Source organism: Palaemon carinicauda, unplaced genomic scaffold (genome assembly GCF_036898095.1).
Source record: "Palaemon carinicauda isolate YSFRI2023 unplaced genomic scaffold, ASM3689809v2 scaffold172, whole genome shotgun sequence".
In the NCBI taxonomy this organism is placed as follows: domain Eukaryota; kingdom Metazoa; phylum Arthropoda; class Malacostraca; order Decapoda; family Palaemonidae; genus Palaemon; species Palaemon carinicauda.
This window is the reverse complement of record NW_027169281.1, coordinates 185001-200507: the sequence shown is the minus strand read 5'-3', so window position 1 is coordinate 200507 and position 15507 is coordinate 185001. Positions and strand designations below refer to the sequence as shown.

At 43.0% G+C, this 15507-nt stretch overlaps 1 pseudogene; it reads left to right on the top strand.

Annotated features, from left to right (window-relative positions):
* Positions 1 to 8629: 8629 nt before the first annotated feature.
* Positions 8630 to 15507, top strand: part of LOC137635776 (uncharacterized) — a 127678-nt pseudogene continuing 120800 nt past the window's right edge.

Here is a 15507-nt window from a genome sequence, read left to right as displayed (position 1 = left end):
CTGTCTTTCCTGACTCCAAAGTGCGGCATGTAATAACCTTCCACTATAGGATCTTTTACCTCAGATATAAAACCTGCTTCGATATATTTGTCTATCACTCCCTGATATTGTTCAAAATATTTCCTATCCTTTCTGAATTTGGTCTGCAACAACTCTAACTGCGCCACAGCGTTACGATAATTTGTTTCTGGCCTAGCATCCGACCCGAATGGTAGGCTAACCTGATATCCCTCTGGTTTCTTCACAACGCTTTGCGATACCTTTCGCATGGCCTCGGCCTCGCGAACAGTGTATTGCTCAGATGGGGCGATGGCAACACGGTCTAAACGCCACCACCTGTCTACATCACACAGATATGGCTCGTTCGTGATTCTGCACACTCTCAACGTTATCACCTGCTCAATCCTCTCCCCTTGCAGTAGCCACTGCGGCACCTTCCCATATGGCGACATGCCATCATGCGTCAGGAAGAGATTGATCCCATCCACTCTCTCCACGCCTATTACAAAATAACTAAAGTAGTCAGCCCCTACTAACACGTGGACATTCTTCAACACATCCGACTTGTTGGCTGGATCGGCTAACGTGACTCCCTTAGTCAACAGATGTTGTCTGACTTTACCATAACCAGCGTTATGTATCGGGACGTCTACGCTCTCATGTGCTACTAGTTTCATACGCACAATTCTTTTCCCCATTTCAACCCTGCAACTTACTACATCGTACTGTCCGCTTATTTCCTCGGAACCAAACGGAGCTATATTTAAGGATACTCGTCCTACCACCGGTAGGCCTAATTGACGGGCAATTTTTGCTGAGATGAAGCTCCTCTGGCTTCCTGAGTCGAGGAATAGGCGGACTCGCTTACTACCTTGCCGTAGTTGGATACCTGCCATGGCTGTTAGCAAGATAGTGCATGGGAGGTCCACATCAGACCTCTGCGCGATCTTTGCGCTTGTGCATGGTTTAGCCTCTACTTTAGTCTGGGGTGGTTGGGGGGAAGTTTCGGGTTGCTGAGGCGTCGCATTCACTACAGGGCGGGACGTCGTTGTTTGACTATTACTATGACTAGGGATCGATTGCGGTCTACCCGCATCGCAAATTGCAGTGTGGTGCTTAGCATTACAGTTTCTACAGGAATTTGAAACGGGACATTTATCGCTACGATGACCTGATTTCATACAATTAAAACAAAGACCCTTTTTCAGCAAAATGCGACGTCTGGCAGCTACGTCAGTCACTTGGTGACATCCGTGAGGCGGGGGCCGTTCGCTACAAAATGGGCAGGAATTATTGTGGATGAGATGGGTTTTCAGTCTCACACTACTGTCTGGTCTTTTGTCACTCTCAAGACTGTCCCCTCTCTGCTACGCAGTGTCTTCTAGCATTCTCACAATAAAGTCTATTGCCTCAAAAAACTCGTCCAACATATAGTCACATTTTCTCAAATGCTCGACCACTTTGCGGTAGAGCTTTCCCTCTGACAATTTTTGATTGATGAGGCTCATGACCATGCCCTGGCCTATGTCATTGGTACTCAGTCTTTTGATTTGTTCAATTATGATGGTCAACTCAAAACGGAACCTTTTGAGTTTTACTGGGTTTAGTGACGGCACAAAGATGTTGGCTAATTTGCGGTGCAGAATCACGAGTGTCTGGTGCACGTTGCCATATTGTTTATCTAAAAGATCTAATGCTACACTATAGTTCGCGGCGGTTACACTTAGAGATTTGATGATTCTAAGTGGCTCTTTGCCCAACGTCCCCAATAAATAAGTAAATTTAGACACTTCGTCTAAATCCGCTCTTCGATCCACGTGGATCGTGAAGAGCTCGCGGTACGATGCGTACTCTTGCACTTCCCCTTCAAACGTGTGGAGAGGCAGCGGCTTCAACCTGGGGAGGGCAACATTCCCCGTTGAAGTGCTTTTCATTTTGTCTATCCTATTATACAGTAGGGTAGAAGCGAGTGTAGCTTCACCTAACGTGTGCCTGATTCGGGCTTCATTACTAGACTCTAGTTTCACACACTGGCTTTTGTATAGCTCTCTTAGCTGTCGGACCTCTACCTGCAACTCCGTTACCAAATTCTGGTAAACGGAGTCAGAGTAGGTCTCTAATAGCGCTCTTTGCGTTTCGCTAAGTAAGTCGTTTATTAGACCCATCGACGCCTCGATGTGCAGGGATCGTGGCCACCGCCATCTTAATTAACTTTACTTTACGTTTGGGGGGAGTTGGCAAGGCAAGGAAAGAAAAGTAATTTTACGTTGAGAAGGGACTCAAAAAACTGACCCACGTGGTCGATCGCACATCGGGACGCTGAGGACCTTAATTGTTCGTCTCTCTCTCTCTCTCTCTCTCTCTCTCTCTCTCTCTCTCTCTCTCTCTCTCTCTCTCTCTCTCTCTCTCTCTCTCTCTCTCTCAAAAGCTCATATTTTAATTTAGTCCTGTCCGGCTCTGGGAAGCGCTTGCGATCTGGTTCGAAGGACCAAATGTGGTGAAATTTCACCAGTTTACCAAACCTGCCCGATGTACTGGGTGGATTGCAAGGCCTTGAAGAGGCAATACTCCCCAAAACCCTTCAGGAGATAACTAAAATACAGCTATAAAATTTACAATTTTATTACAAAAATAAACTCTAATACAGGACAAATATCCTTAAGCATTCACAAGAATTAACGAAAAAACAAGGCTGACTCTTTGTAATGTAACACGTGCTCTTCAAGCACAAAGTCCACACCGAACTCATTAACAAACTGAAAATAGAGCTAATCCGAATTCAATGCACAACGAATCAGACACCAAATATCCCTATTCTTATTTAACTAAGGACTCAGATCCCCAATCACAAGGATCTCTACGTTAAACTGCGATATAAAAACTAAACGTCTTGCACACAAACTTATACTACAACCAACCTGGTACACGAGGTAGAGAGGAGAGAACAATTAAAATAAGGACTTACTTCAACTGAGGACGTCGGATCAAAGAGGCAGAGCTGGTCTCTGCACCCCCCGACGTCACCTTGTTCCCGCATTTTCTTCTGAACCTAAATTTCTAGATGGGATTTTTTCATCATGTTACAATAAAATGACATTAAATTTCTTAATCATAAATTACAAATGGTCGATTTCTTTAGCCTCAGCGCCTCCCCTACCAGGCGGTTGCTCTTTTGGTTCTAAAACATTCTCGTCTTGAACCTCATTCATTCGCCCGCGAGTTCTTTCAACCCTTCCTCCAATTTGACGTAACGTAGGTGGAGTTAAATGGTGGGAATTTCGAGTGATCAGTTCGAAATTCCCGACAGTACATATTCTGTGTAAATACCTTATAAATATTAATTATGAATTTAGACGCAGAATCACCTGCCCTTCATTTTTATGTAAGACTCATTGTTATATGTTAAACGTAGGCTTTTATATCAACCAGAAAGTCAATGTAAGAAAACACAAATGCCCCATATTTCTCACATGTTCGCGGTCAGACAGTCATCTACCCAAGTCACTACAATAACCGTCCACACAAGTCAATGTATTCGACCTGTCTTGGAAATAAAGCATCACTTGACTATGGTCTGTATCTCGTACTTCACAACTGGTGACCTGGAAGTTTTCCCTTATAGGTAGTAGGTTGGCCAGGGCACCAGCCACCCGTTGAGATACTACCGCTAGAGAGTTATGGGGTCTTTTGATTGGCCAGACAGTACTACATTGGATCCTCCTCTCTGGTTACGGTTCATTTTCCCTTTGCCTACATACACACTGAATAGTCTGGCATATTCTTTACATATTCTCCTCTATCCTCATACACCTGACAACACAGATTACCAAACAGTTCTTCATCACCCAAGGGGTTACTGCCCTGTAATTGTTCAGTGCCACTTTCCTCTTGGTAAGGGTAGAAGAGACTCTTTAGCTATGGTAAGCAGCTCTTCTAGGAGAAGGACACTCCAAAATCAAACCACTGTTCTCTAGTCTTGGGTAGTGCCATAGCCTCTGTACCATGGCCTTTCACTGTCTTGGGTTAGAGTTCTCTTGCTTGAGGGTACACTCGAGCACACACTCCTATCTTATTTCTCTTCCTTTTGTTTTGTTAAAGTTTTTATAGTTTATATAGGAGATATTTATTGTTGTTACTCTTCTTAGAATATTTTATTTTCCTTTTTTCCTTTCCTCACTGAGCTATTTTCCCTGTTGGAGCCCCGGGGCTTGTAGCATACTGCTTTTCCAACTGGGGTTGTAGCTTAGTACAGTAAGTGATAATAATAATAATAATAACGGACTTACAACGGCGATTTCCAAAGAAATCATTTAGGCTCGCAACCCCATCCACCTCAACGCCATTAATTTATTTTGCATTTTGGCGTTAGGAAAATTTTGCTACAGAGTTTCCCTTAACAGACTTACAACGGTGATTTCGACAAATTATTTGGGCTTGCAACTCAACATAACCCAACGCCACTAACGGTCTCATTACGCCACAAATAATTTTCTGTTCTGGCGTTTCCAAACGCAGTTTATACCACAGCAATTAGCAACTACTCGGCTGCTTGTAATTTCTACTCCGTTAGCGGACTAAATACAGCTCACTACTGAGTTTCGGAGTGTGAGGTCATATTAGAGATTCAGAGGTCGATAGTACCTCACCCCTCGCAACCGAAGGGCACGGCGCGGTATTCACACAAATAACGCAAACGGACACACAAATGTCGATGGGACAAAAGCCTACATTCACACCAGATGCAGCCGATTCCCGCTTCAGGTTGGCAAACATCACCGACAAATTGAAAAAAATCAGTCATAGTGATGGTAATGCTGACGCCGGACGCGTTCAAAAGAGTCTCCTCCTGGCTGAAACAGAGGCTGAGACCCATGAGGTACAACGACCTTAAGAATAAACTGATGGAGGTCTACGATCTCCTGATACCCGTGAGGGCCCAGCGCACCCTCGACCTAATGACAACGCCCCTCGGTGACATCTGTCCCTCAGCAGCCTGGGACGAACTGTTGGACCTCCTCCAGCTGAATGAGCTTGACAGCAATAGGCGATCCAAGGAGATATACTTGTCAAGGGAGGTCTTCCTCCGTCACCTTCCCTGACGCATCCGTGCCCAGCTGGAGGGGGACGAGGACCTGAAAATGTCATCATTGGTCGCAAAGGCCAACAACTCCACCTGGCAGCCCAAGCTGTCAGATATGCCGCCACCACCTCCGTCAACGCCGTTACAGAGGAGACAGAAGAGTATCCAGCGTAGCCAGACAATGTAGGGGTTAACGCGATCCATGGAGGAAGATTCAAATACTCCCGCCCACGGCCCTCACCACACCAACAGCAGCAGCGACACCAGTAGCGGCCCCAGCAGGAGCAAGGGCAACAACAAGAGGAAAACTACCACAAGTACCCCAACCTTCCCAGATGGGGCTACTTCTACCAAGTCTGGGAGAAAGAGGCACGGAAGTGTGTCCAATCATGCGCCCATCCAAAAAACTATGTGGGCGACCACGCCTACAAGCAACCGTGGAGCAGGTGAGAGCCAATCACACGGGCTTCTACATCCTCGACGTCAACTCAGAAACTTGTGCTCAGAAACTTTGGTTTCTAATATGAGGCACTCATCTGAGCTCCTTATAACTGGTTTTAAGAAGCCAATAATGTTGAAACGTGATGCCATCCCTAGGGCCAGGGGAATGGCGGTGTATATTAGGACCGAGTACCCTGCTTCTCATAAGTCCTGCTATCAATGTGGATGTCATGAGATTCAGGTAATAAAAGTTTGTGGCAGGCATAACAACTTTTATTCATGTTCGATCTACCGGAATCCAGACATGGATGATTCTATCTTCGATTGTCTTCTTACCATTATGGCTAAGATACAAGAAGATGATAGAAAGGCTTCTTTTGTCTTTGTTGGTGATTTTAATGCTCACCATAGGGAGTGGTTAAGTTCTATCTCTCCTACCGATCGCCATGGCTTAAGAGCTTTAGACTTTGCCTCTGAATCAGGCTGTGAGCAAATCATAAATGAAGCTACTCACAGGTCTGGTAATTGCTTGGACCTTGTATACACTGACTCCCCTGGCGTTATAACTGGTAAGGTTGGTTCTCCAGTCGGGACATCTGATCATGCCTTGATTTCATTATTAGTGAAGACTGAGCAGCCTGTCCCTGATATATCATATTCTTGTAAAATTTATATGAAATCCCAAGCAGACTGGAATGGGATTTTACATGATCTTTTGTTCTTGAATTGGTCACAATTATATAATAGTGTAGATCCTGTTGTCCCTTTGAATGAGAATTTAGTCAACATAATTGATAGGCGTATCCCTTCTCGTGTGCTAAGGTACCGAGTGAAGGACAAACCGTGGTTCAATGATGATTGTAGACGTGCTTTTTTGGAGAAGCAGGAGGCCTATCAACTTTGGAAGGGTAACAGATCAGATTTGACCTGGAACAACTATACTCAGCTTCGAGCTTTTGCTCAGAGAGTTTATGCCTCAACTGAAAAGGAGTACAATTTAACCATAAAAGAAACCCTTTCTGGTACAACTTAGGAACATAAATGGTGGTCTACCCTTAAATCTGCACTCTTTGGTGTAGATGCAACAGTTCCTCCTTTACTTAAACCAGATGGCTCAGTCACTCACTGTCCAAAGGAAAAGGCAACCCTTTTGGCTGATGTTTTTGACAGTAAACAGAGTAATGAAAAACTTGAACTTCCTCATTCCTGTTTTCCTGAGGCTAAACTAACTAGTTTAGCTTTTCGATCTCGTGAGATTAAAGCTCTGTTGATGGACCTTGATGCTTATGGAGGTGTAGACCCAAATGGTATTTTTCCTTTGTTTTTTATAAAGACAGCAGATTTCTTAGCTCCAAAGTTATCTGTTATTTTGCGCAAGTTAGCAAGAAGAGGAGCTTTTAGCACTAGTTGGAGAATTGGTAATGTTACTCCTCTATGTAAATGTGTTTGTGGTAGCTCAAATCCCACTGATTACCGCCCAATTTCCATAACTCCCATATTATCTAAAGTTTTTGAACGTCTTCTGGCAAAACGTCTTAATAGGTTTGCTGAAGGTAATCATCTCTTCCCTAGTTTGCAATTTGGTTTTTGTAAAGGCCTTGGAGCATGTGATGCCCTTCTTACAATCTCCAATGCTGTACAGAAATCCCTTGATTGTGGTCGGGAAGTTCGTATGATTGGCCTTGATTTTAGTGCTGCCTTTGACCGTGTTAATCATGAGGCCCTTGTTTTCAAACTGAAACAGTTGGGAGTGGGTGGGTCGTTTCTTAGCATTATTATTGATTTTTTAAGTAATAGATCTCAAAGAGTTGTTGTTGATGGGCACCATAGTGATTATAGGAATGTGATATCCGGTGTTCCACAGGGTAGTGTTCTTGGCCCATTACTTTTCATACTATATACACATGACATGTGGTTTGGCCTAGAAAACAAGCTTGTTGCATATGCAGATGATGCTACTCTCTTTGCATCAATTCCATCCCCTGAATATAGATCTAGGGTTGGTGAATCCCTTAATAGAGATTTAGCTAGAATTAGTGCATGGTGCAAATTATGGGGTATGAAGTTGAATCCTAACAAAACTCAAAGTATGATTGTAAGTAGGTCAAGGACGGTGGTTCCTCAACATCCGGATCTCAGTATTGATAATGTTTCTTTAAATATGTATGACTCTTTCAAAATTTTAGGTGTGATTCTCGACAGTAAATTTACTTTTGAGAAACATATAAGGTCTGTGTCTTCTTCAATTTCACAAAAAATAGGCTTATTGAGAAAGTCTTTCAAGATTTTCGGTGATCAATCTATTCTGAAGAAGTGTTTTAATTCTTTCATTCTACCTTGTTTTGAGTATTGTTCTCCTGTCTGGTGTTCAGCTGCTGATTCTCATCTTAATTTGTTGGACAGAAACTTACGGTCTATTAAATTTCTTATTCCTGATCTAGATATTAATCTCTGGCACCGTCGTTCAATTAGTTCATTATGTATGTTGCATAAGATTTTTCACAACTCTGACCATCCTTTACATTCAGATCTCCCTGGACAATTCTATCCTGTTCGTAATACTAGGCAGGCAGTTAATTCTAATAGCCAGGCCTTCTCCATCACGAGGCTCAATACTACGCAGTACTCTAGAAGTTTTATTCCAGCTGTGACCAAGTTGTGGAATGATCTTCCTAATCGGGTGGTTGAATCAGTAGAACTTCAAAAGTTCAAAGTTGGAGCAAATGCTTTTTTGTTGACCAGGCGGACATAGTCTTTTTATAGTTTATTTATGACATATTTGTTTTTGATGTTGTTGATAGTTTATTATATGACATGTCTGTTTTGACGTTGTTTCTTATTTTAGAATGATTTATTGTTAATTTGTTCTCTTCATTTATTTATTTCCTTATTTCCTTTCCTCACTGGGCTATTTTTCCCTGTTGGAGCCCCTGGGCTTATAGCATCTTGCTTTTCCAACTAGGGTTGTAGCTTGGATAGTAATAATAATAATAATAATAATAATGGTGGATATCGGCGATCCCGCCCCCGAAGGACGACCACGGACTCCCATCAGACAACAGGGCCACCTTAGTTGCCGCTAACGTCAGCCACATCCCCTGTTACAGGATGAGGACACTGAAGATATCCATCATAGGCCAGAACTACAGCTGGCCTTTCCTGATCGCAGACGTAAAGGGGCCCCTCCTGGGCGCCGACTTCCTTGCTCCCCATGGACTGCTAGTAGACGTGTGTCGCAAACGACTAGTGGACCAAGGGACCTACCAGTCCCAACATCTCTCCAGTGGACCCAGCCTCCCCAAGGTGTGTTCAGTCACTCCCCACGAATATGGCCGCCTGCTGCAGGAATTCCCGTAGGTTTTCAAACTCGAGCTCCGCCAACTGGAAGGTGTCCCCGCCATGTATATGGGATATTCCACCATATCTCTACGACTGGCGCCCCAACCCACTGTAGGTTCCGACGCCTCCCTCCGCATAAGCTTCAGGACGAAAAGCACGCCTTCCAGGAGATGAAGCACATGGGAATCAGCAAAAAGGCAACCAGCCCGTGGGCCTATACGCGGCACATGTTCAAGAAACCTGACAGGGGTTGGAGGCCCTGCGATGATTATAGACGCCTCAATCTGGCCACGACACATGACTACTACCCATTGCCCAACATGCAGGATTTCACTAGAGCCCTCCACGGGGCTACTATTTTCTCCAAGATGGACCTCTCAAAGTCCTATTTTCAAGTCCCCGTGCACCCTGACGACATCCCCAAGATGGCCATCATCACCCCCTTTCGGGTCCTACGTTTTCTCCTACTCGACGTTTGGCCTGAGAAACGCTAGGGCGACTTTCCAGTGTCTGATGGACAGCATTCTGGGGGACCTTCCCTTCTGCTCCGTCTACGTCGATGACATCCTCGTGTTCTCCAAAATGAGGGAGGTATACCTGTGGCACGTGAGGACGGTTCTGAAGCGACTACAGGTGAATGGTGTCGTGGTACGCTTCGACAAATGCACTTTCGGGGCTGAGAAGGTGGAGCTCCTGGGGCACAAACTCTTAAAAAGGGCCGTGCTCCCCGTGATGTTGACGGTGGATTCCATAAACAAGTTCCCGACTCCGACCTCTGTGAAGTCCCTCCAGGAATTCATTGGCATGGCAAACTACTACTGGAGGTTCCTGCCCAATATCACCGGTGTGATGACCCAGCTTCTCAATGTCCTCAAGGGAAAACCGAAGAAGCTACAGAGGGGTCCCCCTCAACAAGAAGCCTTCACTCAAACAAAGATTGCCCTCTGCATGGCCACAACCCTGGCCTGCCATGACTCTGGGGCCCCCCTGAGGTTAACCACAGATGCCAGTAACATTGCGTGTGGCGCCATCCTGGAGCAGATGATCAACAATGAGCCCCAACCACTCGCCTTCTTCAACAGGACGTTAAAACCACCCAAGTTTTACTGCAGCACTTTCGACCGCGAGCTTCTGGCAGTGTACCATGCTGTCAGACACTTCAAATACTTGCTGGAGGGAACATCATTCACAATCCAGACAGACCACCAGCCTCTGGTCCACGCTTTCACCAAGCCCGGGGATGCATGGTCTGGCCGACAGCAACGACATCTGGCGGCCATCTCCGAGTTTGGCTGTACTATCAGCTACATCCCAGGGAGAAAGAATCAGGTGGCCGATGCTCTGTCAAGAATCAGTATCATCTCCATCCACATCGGGGGGGACTATGAGGACATCGCCCGGGAACAAACGGCCAACTGCGCCACAGCACACGCAAGGCCCTCCTCGACCTCCGTTCAATGGGAGGATGTCAAGTTACATCCCAACGGCCCCACTCTGCTCTGCAATACCAGCACAGTCTGCCCTCGACCTTTTATCCCCCCATCGAGATGAAGGCTGGTATTCGACGTCATCCACTGCCTCTTGCACCCATCATCAAGGACTACTACCAAGCTGATGACCAACAAGTTTGTGTGGCCAGGGATCAGGAAGGATGCTCGCAAGTGTGCACGTGCATGCAGGCCTCTCAAACCAGCAAGGTCGACCATCACACCGAGTCAGGAGTTGGTAGTTTCCCTCAACAGAAACGATGGTTTGGACACTTCCAAATCGACATTGTGGGGCCCTTACCAACCTCAGGCGACGACAGGTACCTCCTCAAAATCATAGTCCATTCAACGAGGTGGCCAGAGGTGAATCCCATGACCGAAGCATCATCGGATGCCTGCACCCAGGCCCTTCTCTCCAGCTGAGTCAGCCGTTTCAGGGTCCCGGACGACATGACAACCGACAGAGGCTCCGCTTTTGTCTCGGACCTGTGGGTGTCCCTCGCCCACCTGATGGGGACCAACCTGCACAGCACGACGGCCTACAACCCCACAGCTAATGGCATGGTCGAAAGAAACCACCGGTCCCTGAAGGCAGCCTTAATGACCCGATGCACAGACGAGCATTGGGTCAAGCAACTTCCCTGGGTCCTCCTCGGTCTTCGAACAGCCCTGAAAGCAAACGGTAACGCCTCTTCGGCAGAAAAAGTCAATGGGGAGATATTTGTGGTCCTTAGCAAGTTCTTCCCCTCCAGTCCAGACACCGAAGACGTCAGCCTCGCCCAGCTATGGGAAAGGGCAGGAAAATTCATGCCCTGTCACAAAACGTACGCAGAGAGGACAAAGCATTTCAGGCTCGCCTAGCTGGACACCTGCCCCTATGTCTTCATCAGACAGAACGGTCACCGCCCCCTGCTCTCACGTCCTTGCAAAGGGCCTTATCACGTGCTGGAGAGGACGAAGAAGGCATTTAAAATCATGGTCCACGGAACAGAAGACTGGCTGACCATAGATAGATTAAAGCCTACTCATATAGAAAGCGACATCGACGTGCACGAGCAGCAAGGGCGGTGCCTGTGAGTGCCTCCCTAAAACAAACAAATAGAGGACGCAAGAAGCCCAACCAGACACGGTTCAAAGAAACTACAACCAGCAGTCGAACATCCCGGTTCTCCCCACCAGGGCGGTGTCCTGCAATTGCGTATCGAGCGTAACGGCCCTTCAGTCCTAGTGTCCCGATGAAGCGGCTGCCTACAACCCCCGTCTCTCTACAGAGATTAAAATGCATATTTATGTTGACCCATTTATGTCCTTTTCATACAATCATTAAAAAATTTTCCCATTTTAGTAATTGTCTTGAGGGGGGAATAGTTGTAAGGACAACATCTTATAACACTTGTAGCACTCTTTTTACCTCTGTACATATTCTGTGTAAATACCTTGTAAATAGTGTTTATGCATTTAGGCGCAGAATCACCTGCCCTTCATTTTCATGTAAAACGCATTGTTATATGTCAAGCATAGGCTTTTATATCAACCATAAAGTCAATGTAAGAAAACACAAATGCCCCATATTTCTTACCTGTTCGCGGTCGTACAGTCGTCTACCCAGGTCACTACAATTCTGTCTGCACAGATCAATGTATTCGACCCATTTCAGAAATAAAGCATCACTCGACTATGGTCTGTCTCTCATACCTCACAGAACCCACAAATGAAGTGCCTCTTGGCTTGGATGGCTGAAAACTATCCGTAACTATATAGTCTACCAATGTGTTTTTATCTGTATTCTAGCATTAAGAAATGATATAGCTATCTCACTGTTTTCACTTATGTTTCTTCTTTTAATATCCTTAGTCACTGAACCTTATTGAAATTATTATTTTAGTTCTTTTTTATCTTGAAGGTAACTATGAGTTTGAACTAGCGGTTGCTTGTTTAGTTTATTGTCAGTGTTTGTTTTCGTCATTTTCGGTGTTCAAATTAATTTTGCGAGCTCGGATCTAGCAAGTTCAAAACGGGGTCGTCAGAAAACATAACCAAAGCAGCTGGGGGTTCGGGGGGCGCTGTAAGCCCCCCGGAAGCTTACGCAATTTTAAGCTATTTTTCTTCTTAGAATTGAATTTATAAGGTGAATAAGCAATATGTAATAACAACATCCAGGAAAGATATATGAAACATTTCAGCAGTAATCTTTACAATTATTTTTAGTACAGGACTATACATTCCCGGGAAACCTCATCAGTTGACTAACTCTAAGTTAAATGAATTGTAATTATTGGACCTGCCTGCATCCCTCCTTTCAACTAACAACCAATAGCAATTCTTGACTCGTCGAATCGTAGTTATTCTTTCCACTTCTTCCAACTTGATTCTTAATTCCAGCTCATATATAATGAATTTTTACCACTTGAGAGAGAGAGAGAGAGAGAGAGAGAGAGAGAGAGAGAGAGAGAGAGAGAGAGAGAGAGAGAGAGAGAGAGAGAGAGAATTTCAATCTTCTACATCTCTTTTTACTACATTCTTCTCGTAGCAACTATTGAACGGAAGATGTTGATTATTGTTTTAGTTTTATCAAAGTTTGATTTTTTTTTTTGGTAAATCCCAAGGTTTATATCGTGAAACCTTTTTAATTTCTACATATTAGACATCTCTCCGGAGGAAAGCCTGGTTTTTACTTGTATGAAGATTTTAATTATGTCAAAGTTCTCAACAATTTAAACAAAATAAATTTTCAGAAAACGGGATAAAGCAGAGGCTAATCTGCGATTCAACATATTGTATTTCAGTAAAAAATTACATGAGTTATTGAGCACACTTAAGTTACTTGAAAAGGCCGCAAAGTGTCCATTCACATTAACAAAGATAAGTGTTCTTTTATATTCTTGAACATCATTACACTATTCTTGGGCGAACAATCAGCTAGTGTTATTCTCGCTTCATTAGTCTACTTTAAAAATCCAAGTATAAGTTTTACACAAGGTTCTTAGAGAGGTGGTCTTGAATATCAGAGTAATTACGAGACTTGGTTTCGTTGCAGCGACTTTAACCGGATTGACTATCGGGCGTGGCACATCGCCGGTCATGACACATGACGTCCATGGGGAGATGCCACAGGTCATATGGGGATTGAGGGAGTAGTTCGCTTGTCTCCAACCGGATGCTTATCCGGAAGGCCTTCGTCTCGTGGCTGTTGCAATCCCAAGCAATCTGAAAGAACAATGAGGTGACAGAAAAAACTCTTTGTCTGCAGATTGACATAGAGACAGAATCCTGTCGCGTGGAAGCTGAGACAGCATACACTCCCTGGCGAACCAGCGGGCAGAGGTCATTCACATGACCTCCAACAGAGGTTTCAAGAGAGGGTTACGTGACACCTATCTATTGTACTATTTTTCATAGTAACAAGTTACCCAGCAAATTAAAGCCTCAGCTTTATTTGCAACATATATTGCATTGAGAACCGGTAAACTTATTGAGCAATTATGGAGTTTTCATGCCACATCGATTTGTTAATCATATCACATTTCAATATTACAAATGATATTGAATAAAAATCGTAGTAACCAGATTCCATTGTAATCCCATTTAAAATTTCACTTTTAATAAATAGGACTTTTGACTCAAATACATAACAGAACAAAAGCTAACTGATAAAACAACCATATCCGATATTTCTGGGAATTGATCTTACTCCCTCGAAAAAAAAATTTGTCCCTTCAAAAGTGTTCCAACAAATCGTTTAATCTCCTTAAAAGGGTGATTTCAAATTAAATTCGGGGAAATAAACAAAAGCTCTTAATTTAGCAACAGGAATATGTACATCAACAGATCACGAACAAACAAATACCCGAATGATACTGATATTTATAGCTGACGTTGTTATATGCATACAGTATACCTGGGAAGAGAGGGAGCGGTTGAAATTTGCTGCAGTATTAAATCGAAAATAATTTGCCTTTATCGATTGTGTTAGAATATTGGATTATATATATATATATATATATATATATATATATATATATATATATATATATATATATATATATATATATATATATATATATACACACACACACACACACACACACACACACACACACACACACACATATATATATATATATATATATATATATATATATATATATATATATATATATATATATATATGTATATATATATAACAAATGGAGGAGATTTCATAGTATCAAAACTCGGCGAACTTTACACAAAATATCTGCAAGATTGATTTATACCTACAGCTTGAATAAGACTTCATCATTATGCTAAAAGGGAGACACAGAAGACCTGAAAAATTACAGACCATAAGTTTACTCTCGGTAATAAGTAAAATATTGACAAACATTATATTAGGCCGAATAGAAAGACAGCTAAACTTTAACCAACCAAGAGAGCAGGTAGGCTTTAGAAGTGGGTATTCAACAGCTGTCCATATCAACGTAATTAACCAGCTAATGGAAAAATTAACAGAGTATAACAAACCACGATGTGTGACATTTTTAGACTACCAGAAAGCTTTTGATTCTTCCAAAAATTCTAGCAGTAATGAAAGCCCTTCAAAGACAAGGAATAGATGAATCTTATGTTGGAACACTTGAAGATATCTATGCGGGAAATACATCAACCCGAAATCTACATAAAGATAGTGTAAATTCCGATTGAGAAATGAGTTAGACTGGGACACCACATCTCTCTTGAATTATTCACAGTATGCCTAGAAGAAGTTTTAAAGAAATTAGATTGGGGAAATGTAGGAATTAACATTAATGGGGAGTACCTTAACAACTCAAGATTTGCAATGACATAGTTTCATTTAGTGAATCATGGGAGGAATTGCATAAGATGATAGAAGATATGAATCAAGAATGAAGAAATGTAGGACTGACATTAAATATAAGTAAAACTAAGATAATGTTCAATGAAAATGCAGAGGCAGCAAATAAGGGATATGGAAGAACCTCTAGAGATAGTTAATGAATATCCATACTTATCTTTCCCAAGGACATGAGGCCAAAATTAAATGGATAAGCTTGGAATTATTATTATTATTATTATTATTATTATTATTATTATTATTATTATTATTATTATTATTATTATTATTATTATTATTATTATTATTATTATTACTAGCTAAGC